This window comes from Megachile rotundata, unplaced genomic scaffold (assembly GCF_050947335.1).
Source record: "Megachile rotundata isolate GNS110a unplaced genomic scaffold, iyMegRotu1 scaffold0096, whole genome shotgun sequence".
In the NCBI taxonomy this organism is placed as follows: Eukaryota; Metazoa; Arthropoda; class Insecta; order Hymenoptera; family Megachilidae; genus Megachile; species Megachile rotundata.
In genome coordinates, this window is record NW_027473393.1 from 242,617 (window position 1) to 253,644 (window position 11,028).

The window sequence follows — 11,028 nt, forward strand, 5'->3', positions numbered from 1 at the left end:
GTAATAAGTATAGTAATTGTCGTTCTATCGATCATATCTGCATAATATGGTTCATAATATGAGTTAAATTGATAATAGTGAGTGTAATAAGTATAGTAATTGTAGTTCTATTGCTCATATAAGCATAATATGGTTAATAATATGCGATAGATTGATAATAATAAGAGTAATGAGTATAGTAATTGTCGTCCTATCGATCATATCTGCATAATATGGTTAATAATATGAGTTAGATTGACAATAGTGAGTGTAATAAGTATAGTAATTGTCGTCTATCGATCATATAAGCATAATATGGCTAATAATATGAGTTAGATTGATAATAATAAGAGTAATAAGTATAGTAATTGTCGTTCTATCGATCATATCTGCATAATATGGTTAATAATATGAGTTAAATTGATAATAGTGAGTGTAATAAGTATTGTAATTGTCGTTCTGTCGTCCATATAAGCATAATATGGCTAATACTACAAGCTAGATTGATAATAATAAGAGTAATGAGTATAGTAATTGTCGTCCTATCGATCATATTTGCATAATATGGTTAATAATATGAGTTAGATTGACAATAGTGAGTGTAATAAGTATAGTAATTGTCGTTCTATCGATCACATAAGCATAATATGGCTAATAATATGAGATAGATGGATAATAATAAGAGTAATAAGTATAGTAATTGTCGTCCTATCGAGCATATCTGCATAATATGGTCCATAATATGAGTTAGATTGATAACAGTGAGTGTAATAAGTATAGTAATTGTACATCTATTGCTCATATAAGCATAATATGGTTAATAATATGCGTTAGATTGATAATAATAAGAGTAATGAGTATAGTAATTGTCGTTCTAGCGATCATATAAGCATAATATGGCTAATAATATGAGCTAGATTGATAATAATAAGAGTAATAAGTATAGTAATTGTCGTTCTATCGATCATATCTGCATAATATGGTTCATAATATGAGTTAGATTGATAATAGTGAGTGTAATAAGTATAGTAATTGTAGTTCTATTGCTCATATAAGCATAATATAGGTAGTAATATGCGATAGATTGATAATAATAAGAGTAATAAGTATAGTAATTGTCGTTCTATCGATCACATAAGCATAATATGGCTAATAATGTGAGTTAGATTGATAATAGTAAGAGTAATAAGTATAGTAATTATCGTTCTACCGATCATATAAGCATAATATGGCTAATAATATGAGTTAGATTGATAACAGTGAGTGTAATAAGTATAGTAATTGTCGATCTATCGATCATGTAAGCATAATATGGCTAATAATATGAGTTAGATTGGTAATGGTGAGTGTAATAAGTATAGTAATTGTAGTTCTATTGCTCATATAAGCATAATATGGTTAATAATATGCGATAGATTGATAATAATAAGAGTAATGAGTATAGTAAATGTCATCCTATCAATCATATTTGCATAATATGGTTAATAATATGAGTTAGATTGACAATAGTGAGTGTAATAAGTATAGTAATTGTCGTTCTATCGATCACATAAGCATAATATGGCTAATAATATGAGATAGATGGATAATAATAGGAGCAATAAGTATAGTAATTGTCGTCCTATCGAGCATATCTGCATAATATGGTCCATACTATGAGTTAGATTGATAACAGTGAGTGTCATAAGTATAGTAATTGTACTTCTATTGCTCATATAAGCATTATATGGTTAATAATATGCGTTAGATTGATAATAATAAGAGTAATGAGTATAGTAATTGTCGTTCTAGCGATCATATAAGCATAATATGGCTAATAATATGAGTTAGATTGATAACAATAAGAGTAATAAGTATAGTAATTGTCGTTCTATCGATCATATCTGCATAATATGGTTAATAATATGAGTTAAATTGATAATAGTGAGTGTAATAAGTATTGTAATTGTCGTTCTGTCGTCCATATAAGCATAATATGGCTAATACTACAAGCTAGATTGATAATAATAAGAGTAATAAGTATAGTAATTGTGGTTCTGTCGATCACATAAGCATAATATGGCCAATAATATGAGTTAGATTGATAATAGTAAGAGTAATAAGTATAGTAATTGTCGTTCTATCGATCACATAAGCATAATATGGCTAATAATATGAGTTAGATTGATAATAGTAAGAGTAATAAGTATAGTAATTATCGTTCTACCGATCATATAAGCATAATATGGCTAATAATATGAGTTAGATTGGTAATGGTGAGTGTAATAAGTATAGTAATTGTAGTTCTATTGCTCATATAAGCATAATATGGTTAATAATATGCGATAGATTGATAATAATAAGAGTAATGAGTATAGTAATTGTCGTCCTATCGATCATATTTGCATAATATGGTTAATAATATGAGTTAGATTAACAATAGTGAGTGTAATAAGTATAGTAATTGTCGTTCTATCGATCACATAAGCATAATATGGCTCATAATATGAGATAGATGGATAATAATAAGAGTAATAAGTATAGTAATTGTCGTCCTATCGAGCATATCTGCATAATATGGTTCATAATATGAGTTAGATTGATAACAGTGAGTGTAATAAGTATAGTGATTGTACTTCTATTGCTCATATAAGTATAATATGGTTAATAATATGCGTTAGATTGATAATAATAAGAGTAATGAGTATAGTAATTGTCGTTCTATCGATCATATAAGCATAATATGGCTAATAATATGAGTTAGATTGATAATAATTAGAGTAATGAGTATAGTAATTGTCGTTCTATCGATCATATAAGCATAATATGGCTAATAATATGAGTTAGATTGATAATAATAAAAGTAATAAGTATAGTAATTGTCGTTCTATCGATCATATCTGCATAATATGGTTAATAATATGAGTTAGATTGATAATAGTGAGTGTAATAAGTATAGTAATTGTAGTTCTATTGCTCATATAAGCATAATATGGTTAAAATATGCGTTAGATTGATAATAATAAGAGTAATGAGTATAGTAATTGTCGTTCTATCGATCGCATAAGCATAATATGGCCAATAATATGAGTTAAATTGATAATAATAAGAGTAATAAGTATAGTAATTGTCGTCTATCGATCATATAAGCATAATATGGCTAATAATATGAGTTATATTGATAACAATAAGAGTAATAAGTATAGTAATTGTCGTTCTATCGATCATATCTGCATAATATGGTTAATAATATGAGTTAGATTGACAATAGTGAGTGTAATAAGTATAGTAATTGTCGTTCTATCGATCACATAAGCATAATATGGCTAATAATATGAGATAGATGGATAATAATAAGAGTAATAAGTATAGTAATTGTCGTCCTATCGAGCATATCTGCATAATATGGTTCATAGTATGAGTTAGGTTGATAACAGTGAGTGTCATAAGTATAGTAATTGTACTTCTATTGCTCATATAAGCATAATATGGTTAATAATATGCGATAGATTGATAATAATAAGAGTAATGAGTATAGTAATTGTCGTCCTATCGATCATATCTGCATAATATGGTTAATAATATGAGTTAGATTGACAATAGTGAGTGTAATAAGTATAGTAATTGTCGTCTATCGATCATATAAGCATAATATGGCTAATAATATGAGTTAGATTGATAATAATAAGAGTAATAAGTATAGTAATTGTCGTTCTATCGATCATATCTGCATAATATGGTTAATAATATGAGTTAAATTGATAATAGTGAGTGTAATAAGTATTGTAATTGTCGTTCTGTCGTCCATATAAGCATAATATGGCTAATACTACAAGCTAGATTGATAATAATAAGAGTAATAAGTATAGTAATTGTCGTTCTATCGATCACATAAGCATAATATGGCCAATAATATGAGTTAGATTGATAATAGTAAGAGTAATAAGTATAGCAATTGTCGTTCTATCGATCACATAAGCATAATATGGCTAATAATATGAGTTAGATTGATAATAGTAAGAGTAATAAGTATAGTGATTATCGTTCTACCGATCATATAAACATAATATGGCTAATAATATGAGTTAGATTGGTAATGGTGAGTGTAATAAGTATAGTAATTGTAGTTCTATTGCTCATATAAGCATAATAAGGTTAATAATATGCAATAGATTGATAATAATAAGAGTAATGAGTATAGTAATTGTCGTCCTATCGATCATATTTGCATAATATGGTTAATAATATGAATTAGATTGACAATAGTGAGTGTAACAAGTATAGTAATTGTCGTTCTATCGATCACATAAGCATAATATGGCTAATTATATGAGATAGATGGATAATAATAAGAGTAATAAGTATAGTAATTGTCGTCCTATCGAGCATATCTGCATAATATGGTCCATAATATGAGTTAGATTGATAACAGTGAGTGTAATAAGTATAGTAATTGTACATCTATTGCTCATATAAGCATAATATGGTTAATAATATGCGTTAGATTGATAATAATAAGAGTAATGAGTATAGTAATTGTCGTTCTAGCGATCATATAAGCATAATATGGCTAATAATATGAGTTAGATTGATAATAATAAGAGTAATAAGTATAGTAATTGTCGTTCTATCGATCATATCTGCATAATATGGTTCATAATATGAGTTAGATTGATAATAGTGAGTGTAATAAGTATAGTAATTGTAGTTCTATTGCTCATATAAGCATAATATAGGTAGTAATATGCGATAGATTGATAATACTAAGAGTAATAAGTATAGTAATTGTCGTTCTATCGATCACATAAGCATAATATGGCTAATAATGTGAGTTAGATTGATAATAGTAAGAGTAATAAGTATAGTAATTATCGTTCTACCGATCATATAAGCATAATATGGCTAATAATATGAGTTAGATTGATAATAATAAGAGTAATAAGTATAGTAATTGTCCGTCTATCGATCATATCTGCATAATATGGTTCATAAAATGAGTTAGATTGATAATCGTGAGTGTAATAAGTATAGTAATTGTAGTTCTATTGCTCATATAAGCATAATATGGTTAATAATATGCGATAGATTGATAATAATAAGAGTAATGAGTATAGTAATTGTCGTTCTAGCGATCATATAAGAATAATATGGCTAATAATATGAGTTAGATTGATAACAATAGGAGTAATAAGTATAGTAATTGTCGTTCTATCGATCATATCTGCATAATATGGTTAATAATATGAGTTAAATTGATAATAGTGAGTGTAATAAGTATTGTAATTGTCGCTCTGTCGTCCATATAAGCATAATATGGTTAATAATATGCGATAGATTGATAGTAATAAGAGTAATGAGTATAGTAATTGCCGTTCTATTGATCACATAAGCATAATAGGGCCAATAAAATGAGTTAGATTGATAATAATAAGAGTAATAAGTATAGTAATTGTAGTTCTATTGCTCATATAAGCATAATATGGTTAATAATATGCGATAGATTGATAATAATAAGAGTAATGAGTATAGTAATTGTCGTTCTAGCGATCATATAAGAATAATATGGCTAATAATATGAGTTAGATTGATAACAATAGGAGTAATAAGTATAGTAATTGTCGTTCTATCGATCATATCTGCATAATATGGTTAATAATATGAGTTAAATTGATAATAGTGAGTGTAATAAGTATTGTAATTGTCGCTCTGTCGTCCATACAAGCATAATATGGCTAATACTACAAGCTAGATTGATAATAATAAGAGTAATAAGTATAGTAATTGTCGTTCTATCGATCACATAAGCATAATATGGCCAATAATATGAGTTAGATTGATAATAGTAAGAGTAATAAGTATAGTAATTGTCGTTCCATCGATCATAGAAGCATGATATGGCTAAAAATATGAGTTAGATTGATAATAATAAGAGTAATAAGTATAGTAATTGTCCGTCTATCGATCATATCTGCATAATATGGTTCATAATATGAGGTAGATTGATAATAATAAGAGTAATAAGTATAGTAATTGTCGTTCTATCGATCATATCTGCATAATATGGTTCATAATATGAGTTAGATTGGTAATGGTGAGTGTAATAAGTATAGTAATTGTAGTTCTATTGCTCATATAAGCATAATATGGTTAATAATATGCGATAGATTGATAGTAATAAGAGTAATGAGTATAGTAATTGCCGTTCTATCGATCACATAAGCATAATATGGCCAATAAAATGTGTTAGATTGATAATAATAAGAGTAATAAGTATAGTAATTGTTGTTCTATCGATCACATAAGCATAATATGGCTAATAATATGAGTTAGATTGATAATAATAAGAGTAACCAGTATAGTAATTGTCGTTCTATCGATCATATAAGCATAATATGGCTAATAATATGAGTTAGATTGATAATAATAAGAGTAATGAGTATAGCAATTGTCGTTCTATCGATCATATCTGCATAATATGGTTAATAATATGAGTTAGATTGATAATAGTGAGTGTAATAAGTATAGTAATTGTAGTTCTATTGCTCATATAAGCATAATATGGTTAAAAATATGCGTTAGATTCATAATAATAAGAGTAATAAGTATAGTGATTGGCGTCCTATCGATCATATAAGCATAATATGGCTAATAATATGAGTTAGATTGATAATAATAAGAGTAATGAGTATAGTAATTGTCCGTCTATCGATCATATCTGCATAATATGGTTCATAATATGAGGTAGATTGATAATAATAAGAGTAATAAGTATAGTAATTGTCGTTCTATCGATCATATCTGCATAATATGGTTCATAATATGAGTTAGATTGATAATAATAAGAGTGATGAGTATAGTAATTGTCGTCCTATCGATCATATCTGCATAATATGGTTAATAATATGAGTTAGATTGACAATAGTGAGTGTAATAAGTATAGTAATTGTCGTCTATCGATCATATAAGCATAATATGGCTAATAATATGAGTTAGATTGATAATAATAAGAGTAATAAGTATAGTAATTGTCGTTCTATCGATCATATCTGCATAATATGGTTAATAATATGAGTTAAATTGATAATAGTGAGTGTAATAAGTATTGTAATTGTCGTTCTGTCGTCCATATAAGCATAATATGGCTAATACTACAAGCTAGATTGATAATAATAAGAGTAATAAGTATAGTAATTGTCGTTCTATCGATCACATAAGCATAATATGGCCAATAATAAGAGATAGATTGATAATAGTAAGAGTAATAAGTATAGTAATTGTCGTTCTATCGATCACATAAGCATAATATGGCTAATAATATGAGTTAGATTGATTATAATAAGAGTAATAAGTATAGTAATTGTCGTTCTATCGATCATATCTGCATAATATGGTTAATAATATGAGTTAGATTGGTAATGGTGAGTGTAATAAGTATAGTAATTGTAGTTCTATTGCTCATATAAGCATAATATGGTTAATAATATGCGATAGATTGATAATAATAAGTGCAATGAGTGTGGTAATTGTCGTTCTATCGATCATATAAGCATAATATGGCTAATAATATGAGTTAGATTGATAATAATAAGAGTAATGAGTATAGTAATTGTCGTTCTATCGATCATATAAGCATAATATGGCTAATAATATGAGTTAGATTGATAATAATAAAAGTAATAAGTATAGTAATTGTCGTTCTATCGATCATATCTGCATAATATGGTTAATAATATGAGTTAGATTGATAATAGTGAGTGTAATAAGTATAGTAATTGTAGTTCTATTGCTCATATAAGCATAATATGGTTAATAATATGCGTTAGATTGATAATAATAAGAGTAATGAGTATAGTAATTGTCGTTCTATCGATCACATAAGCATAATATGGCCAATAATATGAGTTAAATTGATAATAATAAGAGTAATAAGTATAGTAATTGTCGTCTATCGATCATATAAGCATAATATGGCTAGTAATATGAGTTATATTGATAATAATAAGAGTAATAAGTATAGTAATTGTCGTTCTATCGATCATATCTGCATAATATGGTTAATAATATGAGTTAGATTGACAATAGTGAGTGTAATAAGTATAGTAATTGTCGTTCTATCGATCACATAAGCATAATATGGCTAATAATATGAGATAGATGGATAATAATAAGAGTAATAAGTATAGTAATTGTCGTCCTATCGAGCATATCTGCATAATATGGTTCATAGTATGAGTTAGGTTGATAACAGTGAGTGTCATAAGTATAGTAATTGTACTTCTATTGCTCATATAAGCATTATATGGTTAATAATATGCGTTAGATTGATAATAATAAGAGTAATGAGTATAGTAATTGTCGTTCTAGCGATCATATAAGCATAATATGGCTAATAATATGTGTTATATTGATAACAATAAGAGTAATAAGTATAGTAATTGTCGTTCTATCGATCATATCTGCATAATATGGTTCATAATATGAGTTAAATTGATAATAGTGAGTGTAATAAGTATAGTAATTGTAGTTCTATTGCTCATATAAGCATAATATGGTTAATAATATGCGATAGATTGATAATAATAAGAGTAATGAGTATAGTAATTGTCGTCCTATCGATCATATCTGCATAATATGGTTAATAATATGAGTTAGATTGACAATAGTGAGTGTAATAAGTATAGTAATTGTCGTCTATCGATCATATAAGCATAATATGGCTAATAATATGAGTTAGATTGATAATAATAAGAGTAATAAGTATAGTAATTGTCGTTCTATCGATCATATCTGCATAATATAGTTAATAATATGAGTTAAATTGATAATAGTGAGTGTAATAAGTATTGTAATTGTCGTTCTGTCGTCCATATAAGCATAATATGGCTAATACTACAAGCTAGATTGATAATAATAAGAGTAATAAGTATAGTAATTGTCGTTCTATCGATCACATAAGCATAATATGGCCAATAATATGAGTTAGATTGATAATAGTAAGAGTAATAAGTATAGTAATTGTCGTTCTATCGATCACATAAGCATAATATGGCTAATAATATGAGTTAGATTGACAATAGTGAGTGTAATAAGTATAGTAATTGTCGTTCTATCGATCACATAAGCATAATATGGCTAATAATATGAGATAGATGGATAATAATAAGAGTAATAAGTATAGTAATTGTCGTCCTATCGAGCATATCTGCATAATATGGTCCATAATATGAGTTAGATTGATAACAGTGAGTGTAATAAGTATAGTAATTGTACATCTATTGCTCATATAAGCATAATATGGTTAATAATATGCGTTAGATTGATAATAATAAGAGTAATGAGTATAGTAATTGTCGTTCTAGCGATCATATAAGCATAATATGGCTAATAATATGAGCTAGATTGATAATAATAAGAGTAATAAGTATAGTAATTGTCGTTCTATCGATCATATCTGCATAATATGGTTCATAATATGAGTTAGATTGATAATAGTGAGTGTAATAAGTATAGTAATTGTAGTTCTATTGCTCATATAAGCATAATATAGGTAGTAATATGCGATAGATTGATAATAATAAGAGTAATAAGTATAGTAATTGTCGTTCTATCGATCACATAAGCATAATATGGCTAATAATGTGAGTTAGATTGATAATAGTAAGAGTAATAAGTATAGTAATTATCGTTCTACCGATCATATAAGCATAATATGGCTAATAATATGAGTTAGATTGATAACAGTGAGTGTAATAAGTATAGTAATTGTCGATCTATCGATCATGTAAGCATAATATGGCTAATAATATGAGTTAGATTGGTAATGGTGAGTGTAATAAGTATAGTAATTGTAGTTCTATTGCTCATATAAGCATAATATGGTTAATAATATGCGATAGATTGATAATAATAAGAGTAATGAGTATAGTAATTGTCGTCCTATCGATCATATTTGCATAATATGGTTAATAATATGAGTTAGATTAACAATAGTGAGTGTAATAAGTATAGTAATTGTCGTTCTATCGATCACATAAGCATAATATGGCTCATAATATGAGATAGATGGATAATAATAAGAGTAATAAGTATAGTAATTGTCGTTCTATCGATCATATAAGCATAATATGGCTAATAATATGAGTTAGATTGATAATAATAAGAGTAATGAGTATAGCAATTGTCGTTCTATCGATCATATCTGCATAATATGGTTAATAATATGAGTTAGATTGATAATAGTGAGTGTAATAAGTATAGTAATTGTAGTTCTATTGCTCATATAAGCATAATATGGTTAAAAATATGCGTTAGATTCATAATAATAAGAGTAATAAGTATAGTGATTGGCGTCCTATCGATCATATAAGCATAATATGGCTAATAATATGAGTTAGATTGATAATAATAAGAGTAATGAGTATAGTAATTGTCCGTCTATCGATCATATCTGCATAATATGGTTCATAATATGAGGTAGATTGATAATAATAAGAGTAATAAGTATAGTAATTGTCGTTCTATCGATCATATCTGCATAATATGGTTCATAATATGAGTTAGATTGATAATAATAAGAGTGATGAGTATAGTAATTGTCGTCCTATCGATCATATCTGCATAATATGGTTAATAATATGAGTTAGATTGACAATAGTGAGTGTAATAAGTATAGTAATTGTCGTCTATCGATCATATAAGCATAATATGGCTAATAATATGAGTTAGATTGATAATAATAAGAGTAATAAGTATAGTAATTGTCGTTCTATCGATCATATCTGCATAATATGGTTAATAATATGAGTTAAATTGATAATAGTGAGTGTAATAAGTATTGTAATTGTCGTTCTGTCGTCCATATAAGCATAATATGGCTAATACTACAAGCTAGATTGATAATAATAAGAGTAATAAGTATAGTAATTGTCGTTCTATCGATCACATAAGCATAATATGGCCAATAATAAGAGTTAGATTGATAATAGTAAGAGTAATAAGTATAGTAATTGTCGTTCTATCGATCACATAAGCATAATATGGCTAATAATATGAGTTAGATTGATCATAATA